The sequence below is a fragment of the Semicossyphus pulcher genome, unplaced genomic scaffold (genome assembly GCF_022749685.1).
Source record: "Semicossyphus pulcher isolate SPU_LCO1_2020_fin unplaced genomic scaffold, fSemPul1.0.p SCAF_25, whole genome shotgun sequence".
In the NCBI taxonomy this organism is placed as follows: domain Eukaryota; kingdom Metazoa; phylum Chordata; class Actinopteri; order Labriformes; family Labridae; genus Semicossyphus; species Semicossyphus pulcher.
In genome coordinates this window covers 5684485-5704719 of record NW_027211699.1, presented here as the reverse complement: position 1 = coordinate 5704719, position 20235 = coordinate 5684485, and the positions used below count along the sequence as shown (strand labels likewise).

At 41.3% G+C, this 20235-nt stretch overlaps 1 long non-coding RNA gene across 1 annotated transcript; it reads left to right on the top strand.

The window, feature by feature from the left end:
- Positions 1 to 11548: 11548 nt before the first annotated feature.
- Positions 11549 to 17311, top strand: LOC138603989 (uncharacterized). Its single transcript, XR_011309274.1, has 3 exons — positions 11549 to 11625; positions 13003 to 13314; positions 13805 to 17311. It is a non-coding gene; the product is annotated as an uncharacterized lncRNA (long non-coding RNA).
- Positions 17312 to 20235: the final 2924 nt, after the last annotated feature.

Here is a 20235-nt window from a genome sequence, read left to right as displayed (position 1 = left end):
AGTAAAAAAACACATGACATACAAGGGGCGAGAACTACAAAATAAAACAGGAAACACTAGAAACCAAACGCTGTTGGTTGTTTGTTTCTTGACTGCACAAATGAAGCCAAAATATGGCTGCCGCCATGTTGTGAGATGTTGTGTGGTGAGTTAGCTGTAAAAATGCACATTTTACCATCTGCCATAATGTTCTTTCTTCGTTCCCGGAGCCAGCCTGAAGTGGACACTCGAGGAGGACTGCAGTTTTTATCACTTCCACACTGGCCTCATTTTTGCCGCTTGAATACCACACACACACACAAGATGAACACTGATACGCGTGTGGGTTTTCACTGTTTTTTTCCCTTCTATGACTGAAAGTTTTATTTACCCGTATAAAACCGGAGGTTGGTTTTTGTTATTGTTCAACAGTTTTGACAGTTTGGTATGAGAGAAATATTTATTGTTACTGAGACAGCAGCTCAAACTCCTACTCAAAATACCTCACAGAGCAAGAGCTGCTAATAACGGCTCAGTAACAGCCAGATATGAAAGACAGACAGTGTGAAATGTTTTTATCTGCTGCTTTTTATCTTCCTTATGTTCATGATGGCAAGGGATGTTACTGTTATACATGCAGCCATTTTGCCACTATAATCGTATTTACAATGGTTGCACACTGTATTTTGATAGCTGTTACCAACATGGGCAAAACAGCATCAGAATACAAGATGGATTTATTTAGTTAAAAGGTGCTTATATTTGTACTCACATAAGAACTGCTGTAATTACAGGTAGCAGACTTGGCAGCTCTCATATTTGGAGCATATTTGTTGCCAGTGTTTCTTTACTTGATCTCACAGACAAAAGAAAATCGGGTACCGTCGTGGATACTATTTTCAGTGACAATTCTTTTCCCCATTCTGACGGTTTTCTCCGGGGAGACATTTATGGGACGCAGGGAATCGCTTACACGAGGACTGCCAGCTGGCTGAGCGTCCCATCTTTCTCTAAAATGCCCCAGAATCTGTCCACTCTCTCTTTCTCTCTCTCTCTCTCTCTCTGCTGGTATCTCCGTCCTGTCAGAGATCTGGTAGACTACCAGCTGCTCTCTTAGACTGTCTGCAAAAAGCGTTAGCTCAGAAAACAGCCTCAATGGATGCCATGATAAAACACGTTTCATCAATTACACAGCAGCTGTCACAGATGACGGCTGAAAGATAACTGAAGAATAATCGCATTGAGAAATATGTAAATATGAACAACACAGCCTTATTTGGCTTTTTGGTGCCAATATTTATCATTTCTGAATTTCCTATTAGCTTTAGATGATTAAAAAAAAAAAAAAAAAGTTTTAGGGAACAAAACCCCCCTCAAAGAATTTTTGTTGAACAGGGGTGTGTCCAGAACTTTTTAACGGGGTGGCCCAACTGGGGCACTAACTTATGCAGGGGTGGCCGAATAGCATTTATTTGCCATTTCTGTCTCCTCTAATCAAATCTACTTTATCTACTGACATTAAGGTATCACATTGTTGTTTAAAAAATAACACAACAGAGTGGTAACATACAGTAAACCTGCCGTACTTCACTTTTTAAAGACTTTTAAAGAAAGTATCTCCAAAAGTTGAAGAATAACCACCACACCAACAAAAGACACAAGACAGCCTTACCATGTCACGAAAGCTACAAGCAGCCCGTTGCAACACAGCCCAATAACTTGGTTTGAATTTAAGCACCACCTCTGACCGGCCAGATAGCCAACTGTAGTTTAGAATTATTGGGTGGGGCCAGTCAGTTTTTAGGAGGGCCCATGCCACCCTCGGCCACCACCTGGGGCCAGTTTCACAGAGATATTTTAGACTGGTCTATAGTGTTAGGCCCGTCTTAATAGTGCTCATAGATTAGTCTAATGCAAGTTCGACTGTTTCACAAAAGAAAGACTGACTCATTTTAAGCCCAACACCTTAACTAGCTAACTACGCTATAAGACCCATGTTACCATGGTAACAATCAGTGACACCTGCTGACCAGTAGCACGTCTTTGATGGTCCTTTCAACAATCAGATTAACACTGTATTTTTTTTCCATATACATTTTTTTTGTTGTTACATTCGTTGCTGAATTTTCCAAGTAAAATGCCCAAAGACAAACATTTTCTGCTTGGGTAAACGGACTTGAACAGATGCGGTTACTCGGTCGGCCATTTTTTTGTTTTGAATAAAGTCTTAATTTACCCAGAATTCAATGAACCATAGTCCTGCTTAAGTTAGTCAAGAACTAAACTGCTTTGTGATGAATTTAGACGTCTATCTGAAGACTATTTGTTATACCTAAGCCAGAGTCAAAGTCTATCTTTGTGAAACCGGCCCCAGGACACGCTTGTGATGTTTAATCCTCCAACAAAAAAAAACAAAAAACCTAAACATTATCTTAAGTATTTGATTGCGGTGACCTTTCCCCTCACTTATGTCTTCTTTTACTGGACTTTGTACTGACATTACTCTATCGTCCTCTGGTGCTGCATTTTTCTTTCAACAGGAGATTATCCCTCCCCTGAGTGTGTCTCTATACTCACACAAATAAAGCATCTTCACAGCTCACCCTCCAGTGTGCATTTATCTGATGTATTTAAGTAGTGTTACACCTTTTCCCATGGGCTAAAATTTGTAGTGACGGCGCAAGTTGCAGCTCCAAATCATTGAGCACATGGATTGTATTCCTCTGGAGCAGGCAGCTCGTACAGTTTAATTAAAAAAAAGCAAAGTTTGCAGAAAAAGGGTCAAAATTATGTATAATAAGGACCTGCTGGATGTATATGTAACACTAAAACACGTCTGTGGCTTGGCTCTTATTGGGAAAACCCAAACACAATTGTCTTCATATCAGACAAACAAAAGCACCATTGACTGAAATGAACACCACGTCAGCTCCCAACGACTCCGGCTGAAACTCCTCTGAGCTGGTGCCATCAAGTGGAAACTGTGAGAAATGCAAAATAATAAAGCAGCACTGCTGCTGCTGAGGAAATTAAATCTTCAAGGCCTGTTCTAATTTTAGTGAGCGGTATCACGGTCTGAATCAAAACCGCCTCTTCTGTGCCAACATGACTGAAAGTGTCACCATGTGACGTCTTGGGGTTCCTTTTCGAAGATGTCCGCATAATGTTTGTTTGGACTGAGGTGGAAAAAGACATTTCATGTGATCATTACACAACAGCCAGGGTGTCCTTTAATGACCATTTAACCCTTTAGCTATCAGGTAGTAAGCGTTATATTACCCCTGCTCTTTACGCTCCTTCTTCACCTCCTTTTCTCCTCCCGAACCCTCATCCCTCTCTCCCTCTCTGTCTTACAGGTCCGCAGGCGCCAGATTAGGTCCCTGTGGACTCAGACACCACAGCTCTGCGACTACACACTCCTCTAATGAGGGACAAAATGGGTTTGCACTCCCAATTCAACTGTAACACCGGCTCTATACCTGATACGACAGTTGATCGATTTAGGTGTGTGCGTGTGTGTGTTTGTAGTTGGATAGATACACAAAAGCAATTTCCTGTACATTGACTACATGGTTACAATGCTTTTGGATGTTTTCGATCCTGCAGAGGATATTTTCAAAATAAAAGATTGACTAATTGCTTATGTTCTAAGTTTGAGATGTGCACTTTGTGTGTAGATGTGTACTTTTACAGTAAACTGGTAGCTGTTAAAGGAACTGCAACACTTTTGGGAACATTTTTACTGCTGTCTTTCTTGATTTGTTACACCACCACGTCCTTTTAATGTTTCCTTTTTATACAGATTTAAAAAAGTAGATATGGCATGTTAATTAGTGAGCTATATAATAGCTGATACGTGAGGCAACCAAGCTTTTCCCACTGCTCGCAGTCTTTATGCTAAGCTAGGCTAAGCTAACACTTGGATGTAGCCTCATATTGAACAGACCTATACAAGAGTGGTATCAATCTTCTCATCTTAATCTCAGCAAGCCAACAATTTTATGTTCCAAAATGTCAAACTTTTCATTTCACGCCTCTGAAAATTTGGCTGGTGGTAAAACTAAATATATAAGATATAAATCGAAAGTCTTCACAAAGACCGGAGTGAAAGTAAATCTTTAAACTATGAGAAAATGTATTTCAAAAACAGCTCATTTTGCTGTTTAGACCATTTTTCAAGACTATGTAGGTGAGGCAGATCACATTTTAAATGACAACTGGCTCCACACTGCACTAGCACGAGACAAACAACATAGTGTAACCCTTAACAGTTTGTTTGAATCTCCTGATTCAGAGTCAGAGGAGAGAAAGCAGAAGCCCCGACATGTGAAAATTACTTATTTCAACAGGTCACTAAATAGTGAGTTAATAAAATGTCTTGCAATCCATAGTAGTTAGCACAAACATGAAGTGTTAGCTAAGATGTCCCTGTTTGTAAACAAAGCGATGCATGCTAAATGAGGGATGCCGATTATTATAGATCTAAACTCTATGGCATTGCTCAAAATTGCTGTTGAAAAAAGATGATTAACAACCCGCACTAAACTTGCAATAACTGTGGTCGACATTCGACACTCGACATCGGTGACTGTCTATAATCAATAATGGATGATGCTAACGCTAGGTGTAAACAACCAAAAAGCTACCTTATGACTCTTCCCTTGACTTGTTTGCAGAATTAATTGCTTAATTTTTAAAATAAATATCTGACCTTAACCACACCCAATTCAAACACAATACAGGAAAGGCTTTCAGAAACTTAAAGGGTCAGTTTGTTGATTTCAACCTCAGTCCTATCATGCTATTATTGGGAGCTAATGCTATTAGGGTAGAAAAAAATGCAATTTGGCTCTGTGCCTTTGGAGGACGGTATCCACTTCTCCAATGGGACCTGGATAACCTCACGTCATCTGGCCGAAGCCAGGGAGCTCGCTAAACTACACTTTCTCAATGTAGGACGCCCGCCTCTGATGTCACGTCTCGTTTAAAATCGTCAGGTTTGAAATGTAGACTGCAGACCTGAAGATGTTTTAGACGATCCACCGGTATTTTCTTGTCGTGTTTCAGATTCTGTACCGCTCTGAGCCATTGCCTGCAGCAAAAACGGTTATTTCACTCAAGCATCTCTCCCTGGGCCGTTCCATTCAGAGGGAGGGGCGCAATGCATGCTGGGTGTTGTAGGAATGTAGAATGGGCGAACCCACGAGCTGTTTGTACAACTTTCTCTGCTATGGCGCCAATTTCAAATATTATTGCTTCTATCGATTACAGAGAACACCAGCTTTGACTGACAGCAGCTTTTTCCAGGGGCGAACTGCTCCTTTAAGTGACAATATTTCAAATTTGGATTAAAACTTATTTTTAATACTTTTAGATTCTAAGTATTCAGTACTTAAGACCCTAAATAACATTCTTTAGTAGGATATTGTAGAATTGGGTTTCCAGTGACTATAAATCATCTTTTGTTCATCAAAATTTGAGGCCAGTTAAGGTTAAACAAAGAACAGATACATGGGCACAGATAAGTTGTCATATGCACACACACACACATTCACACACAGACACACATGAACTCACCGGCACACACGCACTTTATCCAGATGGGACAGCCCAAGGGCGTTCCAGGACATGTCTGCGAATGGTGACTGATGCGGCAGAAGGTCTCGAGGACAGGTCACATGTCTTCTCTATGTATTTATGCATCTATGTATTTATGCAAGGACATGGCAGTTATCAGGGCCCCGGCTTGACATAGACAAGAAGCACACAGCAGCTGTTGACCGGGGCGATTCCAAAACGGTGACCCGGCCAGCTGGTTGGACCCGTCCCAAGCTGGTTGCCTGTGGACAGGGCTGACAAGTAAGAGGAGGAAACAAAGGAAGGAGAAAGAGGTGGTCCAAAGGAAGAGATAGACATATAGTATCAGTGCAGGAAGAAAGGAATTAATGAAAAAAGAGAACAAGCAACATGAATTATCTGTATTTGACGGTGCAGCAAGACAATAAATGTGACAAACAAAAACCCAGTGAAGTGCAGAAACGTTGGTTGTTTAAACGCTCTTACTTTGCATGAGTGCGCTCTCTAAAGTTAGCCTTAAAAACTCAATGGAGTACTCTGTTATAACTGCAAAGTCTAAGCCCATTACGACTAGGAAGCAAAATGGATGATGGAAAATGATAGAGGTTAAGGAAAAAGGTCGCCAAAGTCGGAGGAGGAGGCGAAGAGAGAAATTAGAGGAGGCTTAGAAAGCGGAGGAGGTGCAGCCAAGCAAAAAACCTCCGTGGGTAATTAAGGATTTCGAGAAAGAACAAATCAGGAAGGAGAGATGAATGGTAGGAAATAGGGGTGACACAGGTGAGAAATTAATCAATAGAAATAGAGAGGGGGGGACATTGCAAAGAGGTAGAGCGAGGACAGGGATACGAGGAGTGAACGAATGACGGATGAGCAGAGTTAGACGAGGATAAAGATGAAGAAGCGGAGGAAGCAAACGAGGGAGGGAGAGTTGAAGGGTGCAAAGGAGGATATCCTCTTTTCGTCCACGCTAAAAGAGGCTGCTGCGGCGATCTTGACATTGATTCAAACTGACACCTACAGCAGAGATGAAACCAAGTCTTAAGAAGCATGACTGGACAAGAATAATCATCACACTTACTGATGTGGCGCACAACATTTAGCCAGACTCCTGTGAGAGCCAACTTAATTAAATGTGGAGACAACTGTCCTGACGGCCAAGGAAGTAACCGTGATTGCGAGAAATATATATTTTAACAGATTTTTACTGCAGCTGATAAGTTTACCCAAAGAGTGCTCAGAATATTTGATATCTTACTGTATGCTGGTTTAGCTGCTTGATAATGTGACTGGTTGTTGCTCGAATACTGTTTGCCTGAGTGTCAAAAGAGATTTGAGAATCATGACTGTGCAATTTAGGAGCATTTGAGGTGCAGTGTTTTTCAAGAGTGCAGATTTGTAAATGACATTACAGGAGTGTCTTTTAGCAGAAACACCAGATGCTGAAAACGTGACAAACAAGACTAGTTACCCAAAACTACAAACCTGACACACTGCTGCGACACACTGCTGCGACACAGTGCGCACATTAATTATCCCTTTCTCAAAGTGTCCAGAGCAACCTTCAAAGAATATTACATGAATACTTTAATTGTGCGTATCAGTGCTAAATGAAACATTAGGGGTTGTAGTTCTCCCAGCTGCTTTTAAACACCTGTTAAAAGCATCACTTTTTTCTCTGTCTCTAAAACCTAGCATGAACACACACACACACACACACACACACACACACAGTGTCACTGAATCTGCTGTTCCCACTTGTCTTATGGTAGCCCATCCTTGGTGCACCAGACTGATCTTAAGACAACTGCCAGATTAAATGATAAACTTACTTAGCATGCTAACATGCCACACAAAGCTGCTTACCTTGTCAAACGTTACTTGCTTAACACCAGAAAAGGTTGAAACTGTTAGCATCTCAGCAAACTCAAGTTAGCATTTAACTGCCAGCATTATCAAGACGACATTTTTGGAGACGTAACATGAAAACAGAAGTGATTTATTTCGGTAATAACTTGCTAGCGCTACTTAGCAAGCTAACATGCCCAACAAAGATGCTTAACTTGTCAAACGTTACTTGCTAAAACAGCAGTAAGTTAATACTGAAAGTGTTAGTATCTTAGCATGCTTTAAGTTAGCATTTAACTGCCAGCATTGTCAAGACAATATCTCTCTGATCAGACTTTTTTGGGGACGTAACATAAGAAAACAGAGGACTTAAATCACCCAGTAGTGGTTCATTTCAGAAATAACGACTTGCTAGCTCTACAAATCCCTTACTTAGCATCCTAACATGCCAAACAAAGATGTTTAACTGCTAGCATCTCAGCATGCTCAAGTTAGCGTTTAATTGCCAACAATTTCACGACACTAGCTCTGATAAATCAACTACATTATCTGCCCTGGACGAAGTAGTTGAGAGACAAAGTTAGCAGCTAGCTAAAGAATTTTGTGGATTTGCTGTAGACATAAAGCAGAGCTGCAAGGAGAGTAGATATTGGACTTAAAATGTTAATATTGCTCAGAGTATGCTGCGTTACACGAATATCACACGAGAGTTAGTGCTGTTGTACAGAATATCAGTACGGCTTTGAAACAATTATAAGCACGAGTTTGCATTCCGATAGCCACCGCCATGCTGATATTCAGTAGGCTACAACAGCCCAACCTGGAGTGTAACGTTGCTCAGAGTGTGCTGCCTTTAAGCAATATCATACAAGAGAGTGTGATTGTACTGAATATCAGCACAACTGTGATGTAGTCATAGACATCCCAGGGTGAGTGCTGAAGATTATCACCGCCGTACAACAGCAGCACGGCCTCCCACTGGATATTGCGTTGACACAACGGTGCTACAAACTCCATTTAATTAAATTTGATTTATTCCTTCATTTTTTAGCCTGGCTACTTTACATTTTAAACATGTACCTTCATGTTTTCATTTATTGCGCAACCATTCAGATAAGAGTCTGTTGATTCCAGCTTAATCAAACCAGACAAAGACCATCTGCTGTAACGTTATCTACATAATTGAGACCACCTGTAGCAGAGTGGAAACGTTAAAATTTCCAGTGCTGTTGTACATTATATTAGCACTCGTTAAATGTCTCCCGTCCAATCAAATTACTTGATCAAAAGGAACTGTTGTATAACTGTTTCCATGTTCAAAATATCAACTTAACAGAACAAATTAGCTTAACTAAGGGTTCTTATATTCAAACTTTTTTATGTAATAAGATGAACTCTGTGCTTCAACTAAAACAGAGCCGATAGGAAAAGAAGCCGAGTCACCCCTATGTGTCATGGAAGGATTCGTCAGCGCAGCAGGGGGGTCGGTGTGACTCACTGGGTTTTGTCACAGAGGTACTGCCATGCTAACAACTTTGGCCAGCCTGACGGTACCCTTGTAGTCGGAGAGAAGGTTAACGTTTGTCAAACGTCACATGGACACTCATAATTGTGCTACTAACCGAGCTGATTCAGCTACTGAGCCGCAGGGAGCGAGGACGGGCTAGGTCTGTCCGCATTCATTATCCGCTCTCTCTTAGGAGGGGGGCCGATCTGAAGGCCAGGGACCAGGTCTGCCTCACATCTGTCTGCACAACAGTTTTTTTGGTGCACTCTGTGATATCAGCCAGCTGGAAAAATTATACTTCACAGAGTTTAGTGGACAAGATGGGAGCAAAGAATCTACAGACTGGTGTTTTTGTTACTTAAAAATGATCTGTGTCGCTTTTTCTTATCTATTGTTTTAAAGGATAAGAAAAGAGAAAAAGAATGAGATTTAGTGCCACATTGCACTTCCAACACATCTTTCCATTGTGTTGTCACTTTCTACTTCATGTCTAATCAGTTTGCTTTCAGTCAACAGAGGAATTATTTCTTTCCAGAGTGCATTTCTGTTGCTCATTAACCCTTTGATTCAGAGGAATCAATAGTGCTGTGTGTTCACTTCCTACCAGAGATGTGGACTTGAGACTTGGTGACTTGGACTCGAGTCAACTCGTCACTGTTTTGATGACTTGCGACTTGACAAAAAATAAATGACTTGAGACTCGACTTGACTTGAGGCATGATGACTCAGACAGAAACTTTACAACATTGAATTTGATCATTTCATATTTAACAGCTAACATTCAAACTTATGAACACACTCAAGTCATCTAACTATCAAGTATGTAGGCAGCGCAAACTGGGAATCATGAATGGACGACTCAAAAAGCTCCCCGGTATGTGATTGTCATGGTTGAATGACTGGCTGTCAGTCAAACTCCTCGCTATGGCATTTTTGCTGAGACTAACACTTTCAAAGTTAGTGTCCCAGGTGTTGGTACTGTGCATTCATCTCTGTCTTAATGATGCATCTGTAGTTAGAGACAGCGCAACACTGCCCCTTTGTGGCTGCTGAAAGAACTGCAGAAAAGGGGACTTGCTTATTCCAATATGGCCACTCATAATATTAACCTTTGGAGATAACTTGCCATTTAAAGTGTTGATATACCACCTAGGAGCTCTTACTTGTTGCATCTTGTTCATCAATACTGTTATCCTTCAACGTTTAAATGAAGACTTTGATATTAAAAAGCAGCTCCAGTCTTGTTATGAGACGTATAAGATGCTCTGCTTCAAATAATCAATTGTGTCTGATATGTTTTTTTCTTATTCCACAATCTGCATAGCCCCCGCCCGCTTTGTGCTACGTTTCTCCTTTCGCAAAATTACAGCCGAAAACAAAACTCGTCTCTGCCATCGTTTAGTGGCAACTTGTTGGAACTTAGCTAGCTTGAAATGTAGTCATTAGTAGTCGTAATGTTAACGTTAGTAGTCAGTAGTGAGTTTGCAAAAATGAAGGTGACGGTAACAGCTAGCTCGCACATCGCTGAAGTGGTTGCCATAGTTTACGCATAATGATATGCATAGCGTCACCCCGTCCATTAACGGGATTGGCTCCTTAGGTTTGTGACGTAACAAACCTGCCAATCAGAAAACGTGTTGTTCAGCCTGTCCTTGGTACACTGCAGTTTAAAAGCAGACAGGCCCAGCCATGGAGATAACTGCTGATGTTGTCCCTGATATGTCTTGTAGCACATGAAGAACACCACATGGAGATGTTTACAAGGTTAAACTGGAGTTTCACTGAAGGGGGTCTTTAAGGCCTTATTGTGTGCATATGATAACATTATAAGATTATTATTCCCATCTAAACCCATAGCATGAAAAACAACCTGTATAAAAAAAATGTGTGCTCCACTTTGTCAATTTATACAAATAGATTCTGGACATTAAAAACACTAAACATGCTTTTTTTTATTACTGCTAATGTTTTGTTAACCTTTGGCTCCCAGCTTTTTACTTGAATTAAATTAGTGCTTAAGAATTTAGTTGCTTGATTGGTTGGAAGTCTGTGGAAAACAAGCTCCTTTTTAAGGCTTAAAACAATAAGGCATTAAGGCGCTTAAGCAGAGGCTACAGTCATTGATGCAGCACCACCAGCCCCCACGTGCCATCCCCACTCTCTGTTTCATGTTTGCGACACTATCCACGGTCCTCTCTCTCTAAATAAAGGCATAACAGGCCTAAAAAGTAGAAACAGAATGATGTGTTCGACCAGAATGAATTTAGAAGTATTTATAAACCAGGAAATCTGAGGTAATTTTCAAAAAACATTCTGTATGTGTCCTGTGAGTATCAAAATAAGATTCATTGAAGATGTCATGAAACCTTTGCTCTTCCTCTGATTTCTACAGAGTCATTCATTCCAGGGCATGTCCGCACGCGCTGAAGTGAAAACCAGACTACACACGTTCCGAGGTTTCCTGTGAACGTGCTTGTGTGTGTTTGTTGAGCAACCGCACGTTGAAAAGAGTGCACCTAAACTTTCATTTCTGAGTTATGTTCAGGAGAGCAGCATGGTGAGTACAGACAAACATAAAGTCGCTCTCTGAGATCAGATATAATCTGCTTCACTAATGACTTATATATTGATCATATTACAGACCAAAGTGATGGGACTCACTGGGCACGTTTATGGCTGCGTTTCCATCATCTGGCTCTTTTCAGCAGTCGTGTGTGGTGAGGCTTTGCATGAAATGTGCATTTAAAGACGAGTTTATCAGATTGTTACTGGTTAAAGGTTGCAGCTCAAAGTTGCAGCTCTTTCTGTTAGAGACAAATGCAAACAGGAAATCCCCAGTAAACAGTTAAACATGGATTTTTATGTCGTGTGTTTCTGGTAATTATGCTTAACCCAATTTTATAACTTGGACATTTAATTGAAACTACTTTTTCTTAATATACTTTGATTCGAAGGTTAAACCCATAACCCCTTTTAGTTTGATTTGAATTTAGTTTTTATAAAGATGAAAGCCATAAAATATCCTGTGTTAAATTGCAGTTGCTTGCTTGCTTGTCGGTGCAAAATGTTCCTCTGATTCCTTTTAGATGATCCTTCAAAGTGTACAACAGAAGTCTAACAGCAGCCTTAAATCAACTGTAAAACAGAGACTGAATATCTGGCCCTGTTTACACCTGGTATTAACATCCGTCCACAGTGATCCGATCACAGGTAGACAGCATTAAATAGAGACGTAGGCTGATTTAATACTTCTCTGCTGTGTTGTGAAAATCTTAAACTTTTTAAAATGTCATTTCTCATGTCACTCGACCTCATAATTTATACAATTATTAGCATTTCATCTTCCTATATGGGATGACCCGGTCATTGGGACATGGGAAGCAGGCGAGACGGAGCCTACAGTAGATGACGGTGACAGATGTGACGCACGAGCATTCATAGTTTATAATAATGCAGACGCCTCATAGAGGAGACGAGCGAATACAACACGGATCTGTCTGATTTTCACGCAGACCTTTCTGTTAACAGAGACTCCACGCTGACGTGAAGTTTAGACTCTGACTGATAAACCACAAAACTTTAGTAGACCAATGGGATTTATGATAAAAGAGAGTATTTCTCTCTCGTTCGTCCACATGAGGGTTCTCAGGGTATTTTTTATAATGATGCAGGCAAAAGAGCAAACAGAGCCGCGATGTGATATCATCTCTCAGTGGTAGAGTCGGTCGTCTTTCAATCGGAAGGTTGGAGGTTCGATCCCCAGCTCCCTCATGTCGAAGTGTCCTTGGGCAAGACACTAAACCCCAAATTGCAGCCATCAGCGTGTGAATGTGTGTGTGTGAATGTGTGAATGTGACATAAAAGCAACTTCGAGTGGTCGCAAAGACAAGAAAACTTGTCCACTTGTGATTGGATCACCCAGGACGCGTGTTAACACCAGGTGTAAACAGCCTCTCTAGTCTTTCAAGTGACCCACAGTTACCTGGGAATCGACATTAAAATAAAAATAGACCAATGACGTAGTTTTTCAGGAATCATTCATCAGACTGTGTTCATGTTCTCTCACTAACTCACCCCTCCCTCTGATCATTCAGTCACTCAAGCTGTGGAGCTTCATGCTCCTTCCCTGGCGCTGGCACGCTGTGGAGTCATTTTGCCACTGCCCTGTAGGGCGAGCTCATCACGTTCGTTGGATATCAAATTGTTTTCCTGGCTGGCCAGAGATAAGACTGTGTGTAAACACACACCTGGTGGGCCTAAACTTGAGGATGCGTGTACAAACTCCCCCCCTGAGGAACTTACTCTGACTCTCAACAACGTGATGCCAGTCGACGCAGGAACATACCTCTGCAAAATACGCACCACCATGGGAGCAAATGGCACCAAAACTGTTGTAAAAGTGCAAGGTCAGTTCACTGTTAAGACTCTTTGAAAACATGTTTTTACTCAATTCTGATTGGCTGTGGGGTGTTAACATGTAATCACTGGGTCACTGTGAAGTCAACTCACTACTTCAAGCTGTGGCCGATATTTGCTTGTGAAAATCATGAGTTCAATTCCAGAAAAATGACATGGCTGGTTAACTGGCTACACATGCTATTAAAGATAATAGCAAATTATATTTACTTTATGTCAATCGTACGCTGTGTTGTTGACTGTGAATCTTGCTAGCATAACGTTAGCTTTCTGGCTAATAGCTGAGCTGAGCATTCTCTGTGCTGCGACACAGGCTAGACATATCTTATACAGCAGCTGTTGTATTAACTGGAGTAGTTATTTTTGTTTCGATTGCATTACAATCTATTGTGATGGGAGCAAGAAAACCATTGTATAAACCATTATCCCCTACTTGTCACCGTGTTTTCTTATCTTTCTCAACCTTTTTTATTTTTACAGACTGCCTAGAAAACTCTACGATCTCCATCAATGGGTCTCATGCTAGGTGTGGGTTCAATGGAGTTTACCCCCGCGGCATCGTCCACTGGTCCCAGGGAGGCGATAACTTAACAGGCTCTGCCAGGACAGAGGACAAAGAGAACCCGGATGGACGGTACGATGTCTGGAGCACAATAGATGTGGAGAACAGAAAGCTCAACCTGTCTTATCACTGCTGTCTGCAGATACCTTCTACCGGGAAGGAATACCCCTGCCAAATGCTGACACCGACTTCAACAGGAAACATAGTTAAACTGCAGTGGATCTGTACGATGGTGGGAATTCTGATGGCGAAATTAATCATATAAAAGGCAATACATGATTTCATTTATGGTTTTCTACGGTGGCTGACGAGGGCAATCGCGCTGCAAACGCCCAAACTATTTCCATTAGAAGAAACAGGTCACAAATTCAGAAGCGTTGCAATTTTAAAAAAACACATTCAAAAGTTGTACACAAATGCAACGACGGAAACACACTGCAAAAGACAAAACGTGCTGCAGAAAGCCAAAACAAATGTATGAGCGTCAACGCACTGCAAATACACTAGAGATAGACCGATATGGTTTTTTCAGGGCCGATACCGATTATTAGCAGTCAAGGAGGCCAAACTTAACTTTGTTTAAATGCCTTTAAGCAATTGTTTATTAAACAAACAAACAAAAAGCGCAGGGAGTTCCCAGGGTCAGCAGCATCTCTTATAAAGTTAACTGAAAATTTTAATAAATGAGCTAAGAGAAAGAGCTAAGTGCCGCCACGGAGGTAAGTTAGCCGTGCAGCTATCGGTACTATTCGCTGGCTGCACAGCTTCAGGGTTCTGAGCACACGGGGTGTTTTCAGGAAAGGAAAAAAAAAGAGCCAATAATTTAAGCAAGGAACGATTAGATTGAGGCTTTTTACACTTAATCAAAACTAATACATGCCGTTTGTACTTGTGGTGCAAAGCTTTACTCAAGTGGGTTTTGTTTTTAACATGTTCTTTAATCTCATGAATGTTTGAGCCTAAAGGCAGCTCTCTTCTCTGTAAAGACAAAGTAGTACAAAGTAGCTTTTCTCCCTTTAAAACCTTCAAACTCTGAAACTGTAACTTCACAGACACAGATAATTGATAGCATCACATGTCGTACTCTGGCTTGTTTATGGTAGTTCACTTAATTCTTCCACCTTCACTTCACCAAGACGGCCAGAAGGAGGCAGTGTGTCCATGCAAGAGTACTGCCAGCTGATGTTACGCTCCTCTTGCATGTTGAACTTTACTCGAGGTCTGTATTCAGTATTCTGATTTTCTCTTAAGACAAGCCTTCCTTAATGCGATGTAAACCTGGATTTTAAAATGAATAGGTCAGGGATAAATACAACTTACTATGCTATGAATTTCTTACATTTAAAAATAATTTTCTGATTGAAAAGTTTTTTTAAGGTGACACTTAAAAGGAAAAAAAGCTACTGGTGATGTGAATCTACACTTACATGTTGTAAATATTGGGTATTGAGGACTTTTTATTAGTAATTGTGCTTCATAAAGATGTAGTTAGTGAAATAAGAGTAAGTCTAGGTAAGCTTAAACTTGCTTTTCTTCCAGTCCCTAACAGACACATTTGCTGATCTGCGTGTGCTGCATGCTTGTTGAAGGGTTGTTTTGTTTTGCGAGTTTAGGCCTCTGTAATCTTTGCAACACGCTTCGCTGCAGATGTAACTGCTTCAGGGATTTAGGTATGCTAGGGGCGTATCTGGACTTTTTCCACTGGGGTGGCCCAACTGTGGCACTGACTTATATGGGCGTGAAGTATGTGGGCACAGTTGTCCAAAGAGACTTTATCTACCAACTTCGGTTTCCACTGATCATATCTAAATTAACTGTCATGGTTAGAGTTGTTATATTTAGGACCTGTGTCCACTAAAGCAATTCTTTTGCGCTGCAGCGCCCACAACCTCAATTTCAGAGCGCCTCTCATCTGCACTTACTGTTGCTAGGTTACTAAAATTGTCTGCCGGCACTTCCACGTCCCTCGGTAGGGATCGTTAAGTCTGTTTTAAATTGCTCTGTAATAATATAATATTTGCTTTTATTCAAAGAAATATTACAAAGAGAACATAAAAACAATGTAAATGAATCGTGTCCTGCATTAGCAGCAGCTCTACGCCTGGAAATTGTACCCTCAAAAAAGATTGTTGACAAAGTTGATATCTGAAGTCCCACCCCTTCTTTATTTTGATTGGTCGGTGAGGGAGAAGTGACATTGATGAACAAGGCGGTGTTCGGGCCCGATCAGACAGGACACGTTTGAGCAGCTGGGGGGCGGCTTTTTTGTCATTGTGTTCAATGAGAGGCTTTTTGCACGCTGCTTTTGCTTTGCAGAGCGCCTCACTTTTTTCCGCTCTGCGCGCCTCGCGTTTTTGAGGAAACGCTCCGAGCGCCTCGAGTTGAAAAAAACTTCAACTCAAAGCAGAAAAGCGCCCGACGTCATGGGCGTTTTTTCTCATTGTCCAATCGGATGAAAGGAGAGGCGAGCCTTCTGTCAGTTTACAATGTAACGGTTAGATTAATGACAGCTAATGATTCGGTGGTTGCCTTAACAACAGTAGGGGAAAAAGCCGCCCCCAGCTGCTAAAACGCGCTCTGTCTGATCGGGTGTTTACTTTCACAAAAAGGCAGTGCGATGCGCCTCGCGTTTTACGCCTGCAAAACGCGTCCTGTCTGATCGGGACCTTAGTGGACACAGGCCCTAAAGGTGTTACATTCATGTAGTTTTTAATTAAAAAAATTAAAAAAAACAAAGAAGAATTTTGATTCTTCGAGGACTCAAAAAAAAAAGTATCTCCAAACATCAGAGTAAAATGTGCCAACAAAAGAAAAGGTGCTACATTGAAATGTTCGATAAATTGGTTTGAACTTAAGACCCTCCCTCTAATCAGTCTGACAGCCAATCACAGTTCAGGGATTATAGGGTGGCACCCAATAGACACGCTTGTGATTCAAGAAAACTAGTAAGTGTTGCCTTAAACCAGGCATGAAAAGTACAGAAATATTCAGCTTGGTATAATGCTAATGGGTTTGTACAATGAAAACTTTCTTCTGTTTAATGTGGTGTTCTCTGCTGAAAGACTCCTAGTAACCAAAAGTGTCAAATTACGCCCACATTCTGCCAGCTTGTAATGTGAGAACAGGGACTGTTTTGTTTTCTGTGCATTCAGCCAGTAAGCATTTCATCATTTGCCATCTAAAATCAGATAATGTGATTTCAAACTCTTACATAAGCAACAAAACATGTTCAGCTCTGTTCGCATCCAGTCATTGGCTCGTTTACGTTTCCTCAGTTCGTCAGTTTTTAAAGTCCTTTATTACATTATTTTTCTACCTTGTGCATGGATTGCGGGGTGGGGTGATCATATTGTTTTTTTTCACTTTGTGTTACATTATTGTTGTATTAAAAGTGCTTTATAAATAAAGTCTGACTGATGCATTGATCACTACGAGGAATTAGGTAATGTTGCTGTGATAAATAAACTGTCAGTAAGCCGAGCAAGCCAGCCAGGACATGTGCAGGTTCAACGTTATACAATTATCCTCGCACATGTGTTCAGCAGACAGTTACACAAACAGGAACAAAGCCATTAATAGAAACTGGGGAAGGTAAACATCGGTGTAACAGAGGCAACTGAATACAGTGCGTGGATGTTAAAGGGAATGTGTTTGAACAAGAATATAAAATGCAGGTCTTTAACTTTTGCTGCTCTCAAGAAAAAAAGAGCTGTGAGATGTTAAAGTGCAGGAGCAGGAGAGGCAAAATAACCTGACCTGAGGTGACTCTGCAGAGAGCACATGCTGTCTGTTTAGTAAATGTGAGTACAGGTGCTGTGTGTGTGTGTGTGTGTGTGTGTGTGTGTGTGTGTGTGTGTGTGTGTGTGTGTGTGTGTGCATGTGCAGTAGCTAGATTGTATGTCAAAGCCGCATCACTAGTTTCCTCATGAGAACAAAATCTATAACTAATAATAAATGAGGTTTATTATGCTAATGGGGGATATGTGTAATGGTGCATGCCTCATTAGCCTACATGTGGAAGCACACATATAAGGAAATATGCTCATTCTCACTGAGAGTTAGATAAGAGGATTATTACCACTCTAGTTTCTGTACGGTATGCTAACCGGTTAGCTTAGCATACATTTTAAAAAAAAATGTATGGGTTGTTTTTTTGTGCATGTTGGGGTTGTTGTCCTGGATAAAGGCAACACCGAGGTGATGTTCTCCCATCTAGTTATATCACTGTTTCCATGGTGAACTGAAGGTGCCGAGGATATTGCCTTTCTCTAATTTGCTGCTTGTCTTATTTTGGTGCAGAAAATTAAGTCCCTTGAAAAGAGAGGTAATTAGAGGCTGATTGCGAGATTCCATACAGAGTCAATGCAATGACACGAGTAGACGCAAATTCGCGTGAATGCACAGTAAGTCTGTATTTGTTGCTGTTTTTGTTGTGTGTATGTCTCCGTCTTCAACCATTTCTTTCTTTCTGTCTCTCCCTTTATCTGACTTTCTCAGCCCATCCGGGCGTCGCAGATGGCTGTCCATCAAGAGTCTGGTTCTGCCGGTTAAAAGGAAGTTATTCCTTGCTACTATTGCGAAGTACTTGCTCATTGTTGGTTTAATGTTGGGTCTTGAATACAATCAATTGATTGATTGATTTCACCGTTTCTATGGCCAGGCTGCAAATTTTACATAAAGGGACTTCCCTCTCCATAGCAACATTTTCCAGTTCCTCCTGCAGGATCCTGAGGCGTTCCCAGGCCAGGTGGGATATATAATCCCTCCAGCGAGCTCTGGGTCCACCCCGGGGTCTCCTTCTAGTTGCACTTCCTCGGACAACCTCCAAAGGGAGGCGCCCAGGAGGCATCCTAATGAGATGCCTGAACCACCTCAACTGGCTCCTTTCAATGCGAAGGAGTAGCAGCTCTACTCGAAGCTCCCTCAGGGAGCAATCCACCTTTTTCTGCCAGAGAACCATGTCGTCAGACTTGGAGGGGCTGAAGGGATGGTGGTTTAATAAAAAGCAGGTCATGGAGCCGGAATCTAACATGCAGATTATTATTCCATTACACTTGATCTTAAGAGCTGAGATATGTACATATGTGTTTGCTAACTTTCCAAACACCCACGCACACAAACACATGTCTGTCAAACCATGTACACACCGCCTGTTTAAAAGGTGCACAGAGTTTCACTTACATAACAACGCCAACCCTGAATATTATTCAACGCTGTAATAATACAACATATAATGTTGTGTACCAATGAGTCACTCAAAGGGGAAAAGGTAGGAGGACGCACAATCACAAACCAATTAGATCCTCCTGCTTTTTGAAGGCTAAATTTGTTTAGAATGTGCAGCCATTATTGACAATCAGGTTCCTGGATATTCTTTAAAATCTCTACACACGTGTCCCGGGCTGCTTCAGTGGCAGGATTTGATGACATGAGCGATCGCAGGAAGGAATTAACCCAGAAAAGAGTCCACATCTCCTCCTCACGCTGATTCTCTCGTCAGTGGAAAGTGGATTCTCAGAATAACTCACATCTCAAGTGGAGGCGCTAGCTATCCCTTCATATGACCTGTCACACATACAGCATATCTATAGAGTCAATCTTCTTCAATGACACAATCACCAGCACACATATAGCACTTTTCTTTCTTGACATCCAAACACTTATCTTTGACTGAGTGATTAAGCTCTGCCACATGAAGTGTAGCATAAGTGGAAAGTGTAGCATAGCACATGTATCTTGACATGTGAGTGACGTGACCATATACTTAAGACCAACAGTGACAGTTATTGTTGGAGTTCTGCTGTATGCATTGTTGTCCAACTTCTTTGATTGTTGTCATGATGAAGAAACGTGTGCTCTGAAATACAAAATAGCTACATCTGTTGCTAACATTAGCCAAAATGAATAGCTGTATTTGACAGACACATAAAGTGCCAGTCTAAATGCTAAAGAAAGGTTTGAGATGGAAAGTTGCAGCAAATTGTTACATAATGTTTGATTTTTTGCCAACTTAACAGCTACTGTAAACAAAGTAAGCTAGCTAGCAAACACCAACCATGTGCTCCACTTACTATGCTACATTTTGCCTGTAGTCACATCTCTAATTCTCTTTGAGCTGTCTCAGTGGGATCTTTACTTACCTCCTTTGACAAATGTGATTGAACTTTTGTCCCAGCAGGTAAGCTGTTTGAAGTTCCCATCAATATGTCACAGTGGAAATGCCCGAGGCGTAAATAATTAGCTCTGCGCTAGCTATCCATCCATCCATCCATCCATTATCTATACCGCTTATCCTGTTCAGGGTCGCGCCTATCCCAGCTGTCATTGGGCGGAAGGCTGGGTTACACCC